Source organism: Melopsittacus undulatus, chromosome W, assembly GCF_012275295.1.
Source record: "Melopsittacus undulatus isolate bMelUnd1 chromosome W, bMelUnd1.mat.Z, whole genome shotgun sequence".
In the NCBI taxonomy this organism is placed as follows: Eukaryota; Metazoa; Chordata; class Aves; order Psittaciformes; family Psittaculidae; genus Melopsittacus; species Melopsittacus undulatus.
In genome coordinates, this window is record NC_047558.1 from 862795 (window position 1) to 878066 (window position 15272).

At 50.8% G+C, this 15272-nt stretch overlaps 1 pseudogene; it reads left to right on the forward strand.

The window, feature by feature from the left end:
* The window catches only part of LOC117437992 (NEDD4-like E3 ubiquitin-protein ligase WWP2), a 46274-nt pseudogene that overhangs the window by 15455 nt on the left and 15547 nt on the right, over nt 1–15272 (forward strand).

The window sequence follows — 15272 nt, forward strand, 5'->3', positions numbered from 1 at the left end:
CATTTGATGGGGCAGCCACCCCAGGTCTCCAGGCAATGGGGCACAGCAGGGGTCTTGTCAGTTGCCTGGGCAGGCTGCCCTCTGCACATCCCATTTTGTCCTACCAGCATGGCTACAAGAGGCTGTTCTCATCTGTGCTCTGCCTTGTTTTCTCCCCACTCTTATTTTTGGAGCATGTTCCCAGCCCCACTGCTCTCACATGGCCTTGCTGGGTTTGTTTCCACATGTCTATTAAAAGACAATTCCCACATGGGAGCACTCATAGGAGGGCTGGGCTGGGCAGCAGGCTGCCTAATTCAGGCCTGGTAACTGTGTGTGGCCGGCTGGCAGCCTGGAAACATCTTGTTTTGGTTTCTAAAAACTGTCTGGACAGCTCTGAGCAAATCTGTGCTGAGAAGGGCAGGGACCAGATTCATCCTGTTCCTTGGGTGCTCCTCCCAGTGGGACCAGCTCCTGCAGTGGTACCACCTACCCTAGTCCCCTCTGGCTGTGGCTCTGGGGGCCATGCTGCCTCCCAGACTTGCCATGGGGTGAATGTGGGGAGGTGGGTCCTGGACAGCTTTTGGGAGGTGTGTGGTGATGCTGTGGTGAGCCCCATGGATGGGCAGTGAAGGGCAACCTTCACCTCCAGACCAGGGGAAAAGGAGCCTGTTCTGCACCTGCAGCTGCTCCAAGTCCCCAGGTACTGGTGGATGAAGCAAACCCCCAGCACACAGTGATGCCCTAGGTGTAGCCAGGGTTTCTGGGGTGAGTTCACTCTCTGAGGAACCCTTTTGCAGGGCTGCCTTCCTGAGAAAGTCTGGAGCAGATCGAAGCGAACTTGGCAGCTCCCTCATGGGCTGCTCTGCCCAAGGCTCTGATCTATTTTTGACAACCATCTCCTGCTTTCCCATGTCTCCTCCCAATCCCAGCCCTTCCTTTGCCCACTGTTGTGATCTGCTTCCCACTTTGGAGCCAGTGGGAGGAACCAAGGGCTTGCTGGAGCTGTTGAGAGTAGCATGACTGATATTGCACCCTGTCACTGCCAAGCTTCTGTCCCCTCCCAGCTCCAGCCCCGAGACGTGGGGACAGTTTGCAGGTTTTGCACTTTAAAGGGGAGGACTTGGCTGGGGCAAACAGACTTCCTCATCTTTGCAGTCCTCACCCTCTGTGGTCACTGTGATCCTGGGTGGAGGTGGCCAGGCTCCGCCTCTGCTCCCCTGGCCCCGGATGCAGCATTGCAACATCCCCCCACCACCGCCATGCCCCCCCCCCCCCCGCTTGCAGTAACAACCAGGTTCTTCATGAACGTGAAAACCCATCCTTTTCCTGAATGCCTCCGGGCTGCCTCAGGGGTCTTGAGCTGTCAGAGGGGGGCAGTTTTCTTGGGGGCTGCTGCAGGCAACCTGCCTGCAGAGGTCAGGCTGCCCTGGCTGGGGTCATGGTAGCAAGGGAGCTTCGGGGTGGAATAAATAGAAGCACCCTGAGCCGTTCACAATCTGGTGTATGATTTAAGCTCCCATCTTTCCCAGCTGCTTGTTCCCTCCTTTGCCAGAGGCCACAGCTGTTCCAGCAGCAGCAAATGCTTTCACCTTCCTCACCTGCTTTTTACAAGGCTTGTAGCCAGGCAGGAGGCACCAGTGAGGGTTCCCACCATGGTGCAAGAGCTGGTGTGGGATCTCTTATGGGAGTTTTGCTGCATGGGTGGACAGAGCAAACTAGCTTGGTACTACAAGCAAGTTTCTGGTCATGACAGCCTGGGGTTGTTCCTTGGCACATAGAGTAGCCAGGGTGAATGTTGCAAGCAAATGCAAGATTGTTGTCATCCAGGTTACTCTTCCGTGGGACTCTGCCACTGGCAGGTGGGTGCTGGGCAGGTCCCTGGTGTATCTCACCTCCTGCATTTCTTTCCCTTGCAGGGCACACCAACATGTGGCTGGAGTGGACAGGCAGAACACAGGGAGTGGAGAGCAAAGTCCTAGAGCCAGGAGCTGGCACTGGCAGCAGGGCAAGAGCACACAGGATGCTGGCATGGCCAACAGCACAAGTGAACTAGCACCCATGGGAGGGGGAGAGCAGAGCTTGTGGGGCTCTTGTGGGAGAAAATGCATTTTTGCTAAGATCATAGAATGGTTTGGGTTGGAAAGGACCTTAAAGATCATCTAGTTCCAACTCCCTGCCATGGGCAGGGACACCTTCCACTAGAGCAGGTTGGTCTTGTACTGCCTGGGAATTTTCTCTCTGGAAATTAATTGATTTGTATTGATTTTACTTTTGATAAGCTGGGCAGCTCCACAGAGCGCACTGTGAGGATCTGCCTGTTGTGGATAATTTCTGTGGCTCCTCTCTGGAGTCTCTCTGACAAAAAAGGCTGCATCCAGCTCCAGCTTTTTAAAAGGATACTGGGACAGCAATGTCACTGATGCCACAGTGAGTGGACTTTTTTCAGGGTTGGGAGTGTTTAGTGGAATTGGCCCATCAGTCTTTAGTAAAAATGTTTTGGGCTCTTTGTCCCCTGAAGTGGGGAGAACAGCTGTCTTGAGCACCAGAGAAAGCACAAACCCACCCCTTAAAAGGGGGCTGATTCTTGCACCAGAGGATATTTTTTGAAAGGTATTTATGTTTTGTTTTGGGTTTCTCCACAAAGCCATAAATCCTTTGTGGAGCAGGGACTAGGACCTGCTGAGTGCCTGACTGTCAAGCCACAAGCAGCTTATCTGTTTTCCCTCTCTGGCTCTTGTGGAGCTGGCCAAGCAGCGCAGCATCTCCTGCTTCTCTGCACTGCTGCTGCAGGCAGCACTGTCCTTTCATTTCTTTTTGTCAGAGACCTGGAAGAAGAAGCAGAGTGCTTCATATTGGACAGAAAGAAAAGTTTTGTTCAACCCAGAAGGAAGGGGTTTTTTTTGGGGGTTTTGGTTTTTTTTTTTTCATGTCACTGAAAAAACCTGGACCAATATAATTTTATTTTTGCCAAACCCCATTTTGACACCAGCAGATGGGGTCACCAACTGACCTCGTCAGATGGGTTTTGAACCCAAACCCTATCTGATGTCCCCACCCAGAACCGCTTAGCCGTTCTGCAGAGGGCTAATGAGGAAACACACATCTAACCACATGAACAATCGGCTGATGCACCAGTAAAGAGGATCAATACAGCTGTAGCCAGGAAAAAGCAGCAGGTCATGGTAGTAGGGGATTCTAGTTTTGAAAGGCACAGAGGCACCCATCTCTCGGACTGACCCAGTCTCAAGGGAGGTGTGTTGCCTACCAGGGGCTCAGATCAGGGATGTTGTAGGGAGGCTGCCTGGTCTATTAAATCCCACTGACTGTTACCCACTTCTAGTTGTCCATGTGGGTGTTAGTGATATAGATATCAGCAGCCTGGAGAACATTAAGAAGGAATACAGAGCCCTGGGAGAGGTGGCTAGGGGCTCTTGAGCTCAGATAGTTTTTTCATCCAGGATAAAGGGGAGGAACTTAAAAAGCTAGGAGGATTTACCAGGTTAATAAAAGGTTAGAACAGTGGTACCATAGTCAGGGGTTTGGGTACCTAGAGCATAGGACTCAGTTTGGGAGGCCAGGTCTACTGGAGGCTGGTGGAGCTGGTATGACAACAAAGGGGAAGAGCTGTTTTGGTAGTAGGCTTGCCAGGTGTCGTGGTTTAAAATCCAACCACAATCTCTCTCTCACACCCCCCTAGACTTTCTTTCCCCCTCTCCCTGCTCCCAGAGGGATGGGGAGGAGAATCGAAAAAATGTAACTCCCATGGATTGAGATAAGAACAGTCCAGTAGCTAAAGTATAACACAAAATCACTACTGCTACCACCAGTAACAATAATGATAGAGGAAATAAACAAAGGAAGAGAATAGGATACCACCTGCCAAAATGAGCCTGACACAGAAGAGAGAGAGCCCTTCCGGGGAAATCCCAGTTACCTCCCCAGGCATGACGTGCTGTGGTATGGAATACCTCTTTGGCTAGTTTGGGTCAGGTGTCCTGTCTCTGCTTCCTCCTGGCCTCCCCTCCTTCCTGGCAGAGCATGAGACTCACAAAGTCCTTGGTCAGAGTAAACATTTGGGCAGTAACTAAAAACATAGGTGCTATCAGCACCATTCCCAGGCCGAAAGTCAAAACACAGCATGGCACCAGCTACCAAAAAGGAGAAAAAATGACTGCTACTGCTGATCCCAGGACACCAGGCTGGTCAAGAAAGCTTTAAACTAGATGTGTTGGGGGAGGGGGACATCAATCCATCCCAACACACCCAGTCAGTTGCCAGCACCCATAATAAATGCTCAGAGCAATGCAGAGACATTTCAACTGCTCCAGCCAGTGAGCTGGCTTCATTTGGAGCTCAGCTCAGATACCTCTATACAAATGCCCATAGTATGGGGAATAAACAAGAGGAATTAGAGATGTGTGCACATCTACGAGGATATGATATAATAGGTATCACAGAAGCATGGTGGGATGGCTCCTATGACTGGAGTGTTGGAATGGAAGGTTACAGGCTCTTTAGAAAAGACAGGCCTGGCAGAAGGGGTGGGGGAGTTGCTATTTATGTTAGTGATAGGCTGGAGAGTATGGAACTTTGTTGTGGGACAGGTGATGAGTCAACGGAGAACTTGTGGTTCAGAGTCAGTGGGAGAACAGCGATGGGGGACATTACTGTGGTGATCTTTTACAGACCACATGATCAGGAGGACTCTGTGGATAAAGCACTCTACAAACAGATAGAAACAGCCTCACGCTTTCAGGCCCTTGTCCTCATGGGGGACTTCAACCAAACTGATATGTTGGAGGGACGGTACGGCTCAGTACAAGCAATCCAAGAGGTTCCTCGATTGTGTGGAAGAGAACTTCCTTTTGCAAGTAATAGAGGAGCCAAAAAGGAGAGGTGTTATGCTTTACTTCATGCTCACGAACAGGGAGGGGCTGGTTGGAAATGTGATGCTCCAGGGAAGCCTTGGTTACAGCAATCATGTGATGGCTGAGTTTGAGATCCTCAGGACAGTGAGAAGAGTGTGCAGCAATCTCACTGCCCTGGACTTCAAGAGAGCAGACTTTGGGCTCTTCAGAAATCTTCTTAGAAAGGTTCCATGGGATATAGCCCTAGAGGGCAAGGGGGCCCAAGACTCTTGGTTAACATTCAAGGATCACCTGCTACAAGCTCAGGAGTGTTGCATCCCAACTAGAAGGAAGTGCAGCAGGAGGGCCAGGAGACCTCCTTGGATGGATAAGGAGCTGCTGAGAAAAATTCACAGGAAAAAAAGAGGCTTATAAAAGGTGGAAGCAAGGACAGGTGGCCTGGGATGAATGCAGGGATGTTGTCTGGGTAGCTAGGGACCAGGTTAGGAAAGCAAAGGCCCAGTCAGAATTAAATATAGCAAGAGATGTGAAAGATGAAAGGAAGGGATTCTATAGGTACGTAGCGAATAAAAGATAAACTAGGGACAACATGAGCCCTCCCTGGAAGCTATCAGGAGAACTGGCTCCCTGGATTTGGAGAAGGCTGAGGTTCTTAATGACTTCTTTGCCCCTGGAAAATTCTCCAAACATACCTCCCAAGTCTTGGAAGGCAGACGCAGGGACTGTGAGTATGAAGACCTCAGGCCCACTGTAGGAGAGGATCTGGTTCAGGACCATCTTAAGAACCTGAATGTGCACAAGTCCGTGGGACCTGATGAAATCCATCCTTGGGTCCCGAAGGAGCTGGTAAATGAACTTGCTAAGCCCCTGTCCATTATATTTGAAAAATCATGGCAGTCAGGTGAAGATCCTGACAACTGGAAAAAGGGAAAGATAACCCCATTTTCAAGAAGAGAAAATTAGAAGACACGGGAAACTACAGACCAGTCAGTCTCACCTCTGTGCCTGGCAAAATCTGGGAGCAGATTCTCCTGGAAGGCATGCTAGGGCACATGAAAAAGAACAAGGTGCTTGGTGACAGCCAGCATGGCTTCACTAAGGGAAAATCCTGCCTGACCAATCTGGTGGCCTTCTATGATGGGGCTACAGAACTGATGGACAGGGGCAGAGCAGCTGACGTCATCTACCTGGACTTGTGCAAAGCATTTGACACTGTCCCACATGACATCCTTGTCTCTAAATTGGAGAGACATCAATTTGATAGATGGACCACTTGGTGGATAAAGAACTGGCTGGATGGCTACATGCAAAGAGTTGCGGTCAGTAGCTCAATGTCCGGCTGGAGACTAGTGGTGTCCCTCAGGGATTGGTGTTGGGACCGGTCTTGTTCAACATCTTTGTCAGTGACATGGACAGTGGGATTGAATTGGCAAGTTTGCCAATGACACCAAGCTGTGTGGTTCAGTTGATATGCTGGAGGGAAGGAATGCCATTCAGAGGGATCTTGACATGCCTGTGAGGTGGGCTGATGCCAACCTTATGAAGTTTAGTCATGACAAGTGCAAGGTCCTACACCTGGGTCGGGGCAATCCCAGGCACAGCTACAGGTTGGGCAGAGAAGAGATTCAGAGCAGCCCTGTGGAGAAGGACTTGGGGGTGTTGGTCATTGAGAAACTTAACATGAGCCGGCAGTGTGCGCTTACAGCCCAGAAAGCCAACAGTATTCTGAGCTGCCATCAAAAGAAGTGTGACCAGCAGGTCAAAGGAGGTGATCCTGCCCCTCTACTCTGCTCTCGTGAGACCTTGCTTGGAGTATTGTGTCCAATTCTGGTGTCCTCAACATAAAAAGGACATGGAACTGTTGGAACAAGTCCAGAGGAGGGCCATGAGGATGATCAGGGGCTGAAGCACCTCCTGTAGGAAGATAGACTGCAAAAGTTGGGGCTGTTCAGCCTGGAGAAGAGAAAGCTGTGTGGAGACCTCATAGCAGCCTTTCAGTATCTGAGGGGGACCTATAAGGATGCTGGAGAGAGACTCTTCATTAGGGACTGTAGTGATAGGCCAAGGGGTAACAGGTTCAAACTTAAACAGGGGAAGTTTAAATTAGATATAAGGAAGAAGTTCTTTACTGTGAGGGTGGTGAGGCACTGGAATGGGTTGCCCATGGAAGCTGTGAATGCTCCATCCCTGGTGGTGTTCAAGGCCAGGTTGGACAGAGCCTTGGGTGACATGATTTAATGTGAGGTGTCTCTGCCCATGGCAGGGGTATTGGAACTTGCTAATCTTAAGGTCCTTTCCAACCCTAACTATTCTATGATGCTATGATTTTGGGAGGGAGGGAGCAGAATGCTGATTTGAAATGCCGCCTTTCAGCTCTAGCTCCTGGTCCTGCTTCCTTCCCTGAGGCTTTAACTGGTGTCCTGGTTTGAGCAGTAGCAGTCATTTTTTCTCCTTCTTGGTAGCTGGTGCAGTGCTGTGTTTTGACTTTCGGGCTGGGAATGGTTGCTGCTAGCAAGTATGTTTTGAGTTACTGCTCAAATGTTTGGTTTGTCCAAGGCCTTTTCTGAGCTCATGCTCTGCCAGGGAAGGAGGGGAGGCCGGGAGGAAGGAGAGACAGGACACCTGACCCAGGCTAGCCAAAGAGGTATTCCATACCATAGCACGTCATACCCAGGATGTAACCGGGAGAGACCCAGAAGGGCTGAAGCGCTCTGGGGGGATAGAGGAGATATCCCTCCCGGATATCCCGGAGATATCCCGGTCAGTGCTCGGTCGGGCAGGGTGGGGTGAGTTATGGGTCGGTGGCTGGTGAGGTGTTGTATTCTCTTCACTTGTTATTTCCTTTATCATTATTATTTGTAGTAGTAGTAGCAGTAGTGATTTATGTTATACCTTAGCTATTAAACTGTGTTTATGTCAACCCGTGGGGGCTACATTCTTTGGATTCTCCTTCCCAACTCTCCGGGAGTTGGGGGAGCGAGGGGGGGGGGGGGGGGAGTGAGTGAATGAGCTGTGCAGACTTGGTTTTAAACCATGACAACTGGTTTGGTGCAGTGCTGTACTGGGTGTGAATGTGTTGTTCTATTCCCTGTGCTCACCCAGCCCTTCTTGGTGCCCTTGCTGTCTCTGGGACACTCCCTCAGGCTGTGGACAGAAGTTCTTTTTTCTCAAGTACAACTTGGCTCCTTGGCTTTGGTTTTAAAGTATGTTTTATTGTCCCAGCCCCAGCTTCCCCAGTGTCTTTATGACTGTGCTGTCCTTGTCACTTGTTTACCACTCACCCAACCTCTGTGTCTCCAGCAAGTCCTGTCGGTGATGATTTTACACTGGAGGATGGGTAGATGAATATTTTTGGTGGCTGGGATTAATACTGACATCCTTACTTGTGCTCTGTTGGAATGCCTCTAGAAATCAACCTCTTCCTCCTAAGTTTGGTACATTTTGGTGACATTATCGTGTCTTTTTGAACACACTGTTACAAGAAAGTTCTCCATTATATTTGTCACAGCCGTAATTTCATCGGACAATAAAAGGAGATTATTTCAAGGCATTTTTTTCTGCACAGCCACATTGTTTAGCTCTAGCTGTTTTCACCTGGAGCCCTTCCTTATCAGGTGAACTTTGGATCAGCTTTTCCCCTGCTTTGTCCAGGACTGAGATCAAACCAATCACAATGTAGTTACCTGGGTCATTCTGCATGTTCCCTTTGAAAACTGGCACAATGTGATTGAAGCTTCTAAAATTGCCCTTTTCCCAGGCTTGTTAGAAATGAGTAGCAGTTGGAGACCTCCTCAGCTTAGTTTTGCAGGATTCTGGTGGAAGTTGCTGTGAGCCTGCTGACCTGGAAGTCTTCCTTGCCTGTAGGTGCTGCCTGAGGGGCTTCTTTAGTTGCTCATGCTGTGTACCGAGATTTCTCTGGTGCTGCAGGATGCAGTCCTGCTACCCTCCAGCTGAAAAGCAGAAGTGTCCTGAGCAGTTTGCCTCTTCTACAGTGTTTGTAGTTCTTCAGTCCCCTGTCTATGGGGGTTTATACTGTTTTGAGGCTTTTTCCTACAATACTTTTAAATACCTGGGCTTGTAGACACAGATACTTCGCTTAGTTTTCTGTTTCTCAGGTCTAACTTGTGGAGCTCCGTCTATATCCCTTACTACTTTGTTACTTGTTGCTGGTTTGTTTTTAATGCTTTTGCTTTGCCACTGAAGCCAGGATGTCTTGTGGTGAAAGTTATCCTCTGCTGGACTGCCAGGTCTCAGGGTTTTTGGTTATCTAATAAATGTTCATCAAATTCCCTTTCATTTTTCTGGTCTGCATTTTCTTCCTTATCAGTTTGCTTTGTAATTCCCTTTGCTTTGTCTCTTCCACTTCCTTTTTCCATAAGCTCAGTGGAATCCAGCAACACTTAGCTCTTATCAGTGCAGCTGACTTGCTGAGCCTGGGCTTTCCTCTGCCTGGGAAGATGCTGCACAAGCAGTTTCTGAGCTCCTGCTTGTACCTGAATTCCCAACAGGCAAACTGTGTTTTTGCAAGTTGCAGAAGAGATAATGAGCTTTTTTTCTTGGAACAAAGACATTAGCAGTGGTTCCCAGAGGGGTCTGACTGCTGGGTGAAGGAGGTGCTGCCATTGCTGTAGGCTGGGAGCATTGCAAATCCTGTGTTTGGGTGGTTAGTGGCTGCCACCCACCACGGGCTCTGCTTCTAGGGCTGCATGGGTGCAGTAGATTAGCCAGGACCCCATTACCCTTTCTGGGTGCTGACATCTCTGCTATCTGCCTTTCCAGTGAACTGAGATGCAGTGGGTGCTGCAGACACTGAAGAGGAAAGGCCAGCAGCGGGAGCAAGCATAGCTGATGGCTCAGTCACTCCTGCTCTTCCTGCCTTGACCAGCTTTGTAGAGGCAGAGGAGACAGCCTCCAGCTCCAGTTCCCTGCCAGCCCAGGCAGTGGTGCTGGCCCTGGATGCTCTGCCCCCTGGGTAAGCTCTGACTTCCCTTGAAGGGGCCAGTTATGGGGGACATGAGCAAACTGGGGCACTGCTGTGTGCTGGAAGAATCATAGAATCACCACCATCACAGGAGGGGGCTGTGCTGCACTGGGAGTTGGTAGAAACGATGATCCTGAGGGTGCCTGTTGGGGATTCCTGCATCCCTGGTCACCTGGCACAGCCTGTCCTCTCTCATCTGAGCCCTCTGCCTGGGGCTTCACTGTTGTGGATCCCTCCTCTGCGCTGCGGTCTGATCTGTGTCTGTTGTGGGTCTCAGGTAATATACAGTGATTTGTGTCTCTGCATCAAGCAGCTTCTGGACATCCATGCCCAGGGGAGCAGCAGAGTCCTCTGTTGTCCTGGGGATGCTGAAGGGATCAGTCAGAAAAAAATTCATGAGAGAGCATGGATTTCCAGGGAGCTCCCTCTGAGCAGAAGGGCAGGAGCATGCACTCCACAGACACTGTGGAGACATTGGCCACTGTTGGGGGGAGGTGGGCAGGATACTCACATAGCTATGCCTGTTCATCTCCCTGGTGTGGGTGCTGTGCATCCTCCTCCTCTGGGGGATGTGGGGAAGGGGCTGGGAGGAGAACTGGGGCTAGCTGAGCACTGTTGGTGGGCATGCTGGCTCTTGGTGGGGCTGCATTCAGGCTCTGGGCTCAGCTCCTCTCTGTGCTGCAGCTGGGTCGTTCTCCCCTTGTATTTCAGACACCTTTAATTCTAGACTGAAAATGCAAAGGGGGGGGGTGTCTGAAAATGGTTTGTGTTTCGTATGAAGGGAGCTGTTTATTTTCTTTTGGCTGAGGTAACGCCTGGAAGGTCAGGACCTTGTTCATGTGTCAGTCACAGGTAATTAGGGTTAACAGCTCAGTGTGTCTTTGTGCATAGTGTGTAAATTCTCTGGCCTGGGCACTTCCTGTTTCCATGCAGCTGGAAAAGTCCAGTGCTCTGAAAAAGGTCTTTATTCCAGCCAGAGCTTGTGCTCCTTTCTGCTCCTACCAGGTAGACTGAAGGTCTCCTTTTCCTCATCTCTGCACAGCCTGAGTTGGAAATAGGCTGTTGTTTCTTTCCGGGGGGGGAGAGGAGCCCGTGGGTATCTCAGGATTGGGGTTTCAGAGGCTCAGGAAGGTTGCAAGCATGTCTTTCTGAGAGACACCAGACATGCATTTACCTGGCCCAGACAGGTGGAAGGGTGGCCCATGTCCTCCCTGTGCCTGTCTCCCTGCAGTGCTCACATGCCAGAAAATTTGGCATGTCAGAGCAGGGAGGAAGGTAAAGCTGTGTGCTTTGGGAGATGGCTGGAGAAGAGCAGTGAAGGGGTTGTGAGCCATCCTCCAGGCTGAGCTTGTGGAATTTGTATCTCTGGAGACACCTTAGATTATCACCCTGTGTATCACCCTGTCCTCACTTGTAGGACCTGCAGGAGGGAAAGAAAGCAAAAACCCTCTTGCATGTGCTGTCCAAATCCTCTGCTCATGCTAGGCTGGCTTGAGTAGCAGCTGACCTGCTCGGTCAAGTGGAGACCATGTACCAAGGTCTTCCCAGATGATGGAGAGCAGAGAATTAAGTCTGTTGAGCTCTCCATGGTGTGAGATCTGCCCTGAGAGCTGCCAGACAAGGTTCTGGGTTAATAGGGTTTTGCTAAACAGATTGACAAACACACTGTGGCCCTGGGGTGGTGTAAATGAGCTTCTGGGGATCTCTTGAGACTTGATCTAGGGCAGCTGATTTTTTGCTGGCTCACCACACCAGGGTGTTACTTTGACTAGTGGTTTGGGGCCCAGCTTGGGAGATGGGGATGCGACTGCCTGGGCTGATAGAGGCAGTGATGTCTCAGGCAGAAGGGATGCAGATAAACCCAGGCCACTTCAGCTCTGGCAACAGTGTACTCTTCAGAAATCCATGCAGGATAGCCCCTTGCTGGCCTGGCTCCCAGGGGATGGCTGTGCAGAGAGCACTGCAAAGCCTGTGAGTTCTTGCTCTGCCGCTCACAGGAGCAACATCCCCTGCAGAGGTGCCAGTTGCTCCAGTGATGAAGAGCTGGAAAAAGCTGTCATGTCTTTCCTGTTTTCTGTATGAGCCCTGCCTCAGTCTCCCAGTATCTCCTTTAATCTGTGGGAGCCAAGGACAGCACTTCAGCCTCTTGGAGGGGTGGCAGCTTTTCCCGCTGCATGCTGGTGGGTGTGCTGAGCCCCAGCCTCCCTGCTTGTACCAGGCTGAGTGCAGATGGAGTCAAGAGTGGCTGGGTTCAGAGCTATTTATTCTGCTCAGATAGCTGTCTCTGAATATTTGTACCAGATGTGGCAGGCACAAAGGCATCTCACACATCTGGGACTCTGGAGGGCGCTGGAAGGTGTTGTGAATAATTCCAGCCCCAACAGAGACCAGAACCTCCTTCACATCCTTCTGGCTTGGGCAGAGCGTGGTGCTTCCTTACGGAGCCAGGGAGTGTGCATGGCACAGGAGCAGCTGATTGCAGCACTCGGGGCCTTTGGTGCAGGATCCTGGTTCTCACATAGGGGCTTCTGAGCAGACTAGTAGCAAAAGGGGAGAGGGCAGGAGAGGTGCTGGCTCCTCATCTGGTTCCTGTCAGTGATGATCCTGCATGGGGACAGCCAGACATTAGCACGGTGTGTATACACAGCGCTGTTTCACCTGAACAAAGAGGTACATTATGCTGCCTGGCAGAAGGCATGGGGCTGTGGTTTCTTACATAAAGAGGACATTTTGTTTGGACTGCAGGGTTGCCTCAGCAATGCCACTTCACACCGTCCGTTGCTCCTGGTATGCACTGCTGGAGCCCTGTGGGCAGCTGGAGGGGAGCAAATGAGGGCTGACACATCACACGATCCATGCTTGCAGCAGTGGTGCACATGGGTGAGAGCTTCCACCATCTAGTGTTTGCTCAAGCACTGATCTTCCTTGCTGGTGACCATGTGGCAGCAGGCACGGGGAAGGAATGCCAGCTGGACTTAGTGTCCCCAGAGGAAAAGCCCGTGGTTGTGTGTCTCCCCAAACTGCCCCTTGTGGAATGCAGGGAAGCTCAAAAAGACTGGGCAAGGTGATCTGAGCAAGGCTGGGTGTCCCACCTTGCCCCTGTCTCTCAGGCCATTGCTGTGTGTTAGCAATGGCAACAGCTCATCCCAGCTTGCTGTTTAACAGTGGTAATTTGCTGTTTGTAGGGCAAAGCAGCCCTCAGCAAACTTACTTTCCAGATCACCAGGGAGCTGCTGACCTGAGGAGCATGTGAGCTTGTCAACTGCTTGTACAGGGTGTGAGATGGTGTCATGGTTTAAACCCAATCATAGTCACTCTCTCACACCCCCTCCTTTCCCCCCCTTTTCTTTCCTTCCCTCCCCACTCCCAGAGGGATGGGGAGGAGAATCGAAAGAATGTAAGTCCCACGGGGTGAGATAAGAGCAGTCCAGTAACTAAGGTATAGCACAAATCACTACTGCTACCACCAATAATAATAATAAGGGAAATAACAGGGGAAGAGAATACAATACCACCCACTGAAACGAGCCTGACACAGAAGAGAGAGAGCCCTTCCGGGTAACTCCCAGTTACCTCCCCCAGGCATGACGTGCTGTGGTATGGAATACCTCTTTGGCTAGCTTGGGTCAGGTGTCCTGTCCCTGCTTCTTCCCGGCCTCCCCTCCTCCCTGGCAGAGTATGAGACTCACAAAGTCCTTGGTCAGAGTAAACATTACTTAGCAACAACTAAAAACATCGGTGTTATCAGCTCTGTTCCCAGGCTGAAGGTCAAAACACAGCGCTGTACCAGCTACTAAGAAGGAGAAAAAATTGACTGCTACTGCTAAACCCAGGACAGATGGGAACAGAGGGCATCAATCAGTAGCTGCCACCACCAACAGCTTTCCCTAGTCCTGCATGGCTCTTTGCAGTCATGAGGGCACCCAGAGGAGTATCTGAGAGGGTTCCAGAAGCTCTCTGCCCTAGAGGAGTCCTCATTGCAGGATTTCTGGTCTCTAGAATCACGGAAATGGTAGCTGGGGGCTTGAGAGCCTCTTGTTATAAAGGACTTCCAAGTCTTCAAAGCCATATTGATCACAGAACCTGTTGTTAATGAGTCTGGAGGACCTGTCCCCCCTAGTAACAACTGCTGGCACCACCAGTTCTGTATGCACAAGGCTGAGGTCCTGTTCATCTCTGAAGCACTGTATGTCAGTGTGGATAGAATGAGTGGGATGTCAGGCTGGGGTTGTCCTCACTGTAGGCAGGTGGTGGTGCAGCTTTTAGATCCATCCAAAGGAGGCTGTTGCATACAACTGACCGTGGAGAGATAATGCTTGAAGGGTTTTCATGAGATACTGACTTCTGCAAAGTCTCACGAGTGGAGTTGTGCCTTGGAGTTTTGATTGTGAATAGCATTCCTCCACCTGAGCCTTGTGCTGGATCCGTAGCTGGTTGCTGGTGCCAATCTGAAGTGCCTGCAGCGCAAGTCTGAGAAGGGGCTTCCCAAAGCTCTGCCTGAAGTGGGGCAGCATTCCAGCCAGTGCACTTCCTCAGCTCTGCCTTCTCCCTGAAGATGCCCAGGGACCTTCTGCCGTCCATTTCATGGGGTGGACATGCTTGTCTTCAAGAAGTCTCAGCTATGCTGATTTTAGAGACTTTAATCTTTTTTTTTTTTGCTGTCCCAGTGCTTTTATGCTCATGAAGCACTGGGATCAACCTTAATGATCAGGAAACTTCAAGCATTTTCCCTCTGATAATGCCCAACACTGCCCAGGGGTAACCCAGGAAAAGGGGTGGAGAGACAAAGACTTCCTGATGCCAGAACAGCACCGGGTAGTGCTGGCTCTGCCCTCACATGCTCACCTCTTTGGGCAGTGTTATGCTTGGCAGTGCCTCACTATCAAATATGTACAGGCACAGCAGGTCCTGCCTTGAACATCAGAGAGCATGGCTGGTGTCCCTAGACCTTTTGTACAGATGAGAAAGACCCAGTGTTGCTGACTGGTAGCAGCACCTGCAGATGTTACCTGGTCTCTGCAGATGCATTGACAGTGCTTTTGAGAAGCCCATAGGAGTGAAGCCAGCAGCTCTGATTTGGGTTAGACAATCTCTTGGCTTAATCCTGAGCCTGACATTCATTTTCCCTTCCTGCTTTTGGGGAACTGACTCTTTATCTTGGAGTGCAAGAGTGCCTTCTGCCTAGGGCAAGGGTTTCCAGGCTGCCTGCATGGCTGCTGGACCGCTGGGGTCCCCAGCTGATGGCACCCTGCCTGGGCTGGGGAACATGGCAGAAACTCCCCATTTCTGCCTTCCCACCACTTTTGAGAGCAGTGACAAGGCTGCGATGTGCATGACCTGTGGTTGTGGCTGAGGTCGCTGTTTGGTGGCTTCAAAAACTCCCTGGGGAGTTTTGAGGGTGAGCAGGGTTGGTGCGAGCCCGGGTGATGGGACATTAATGC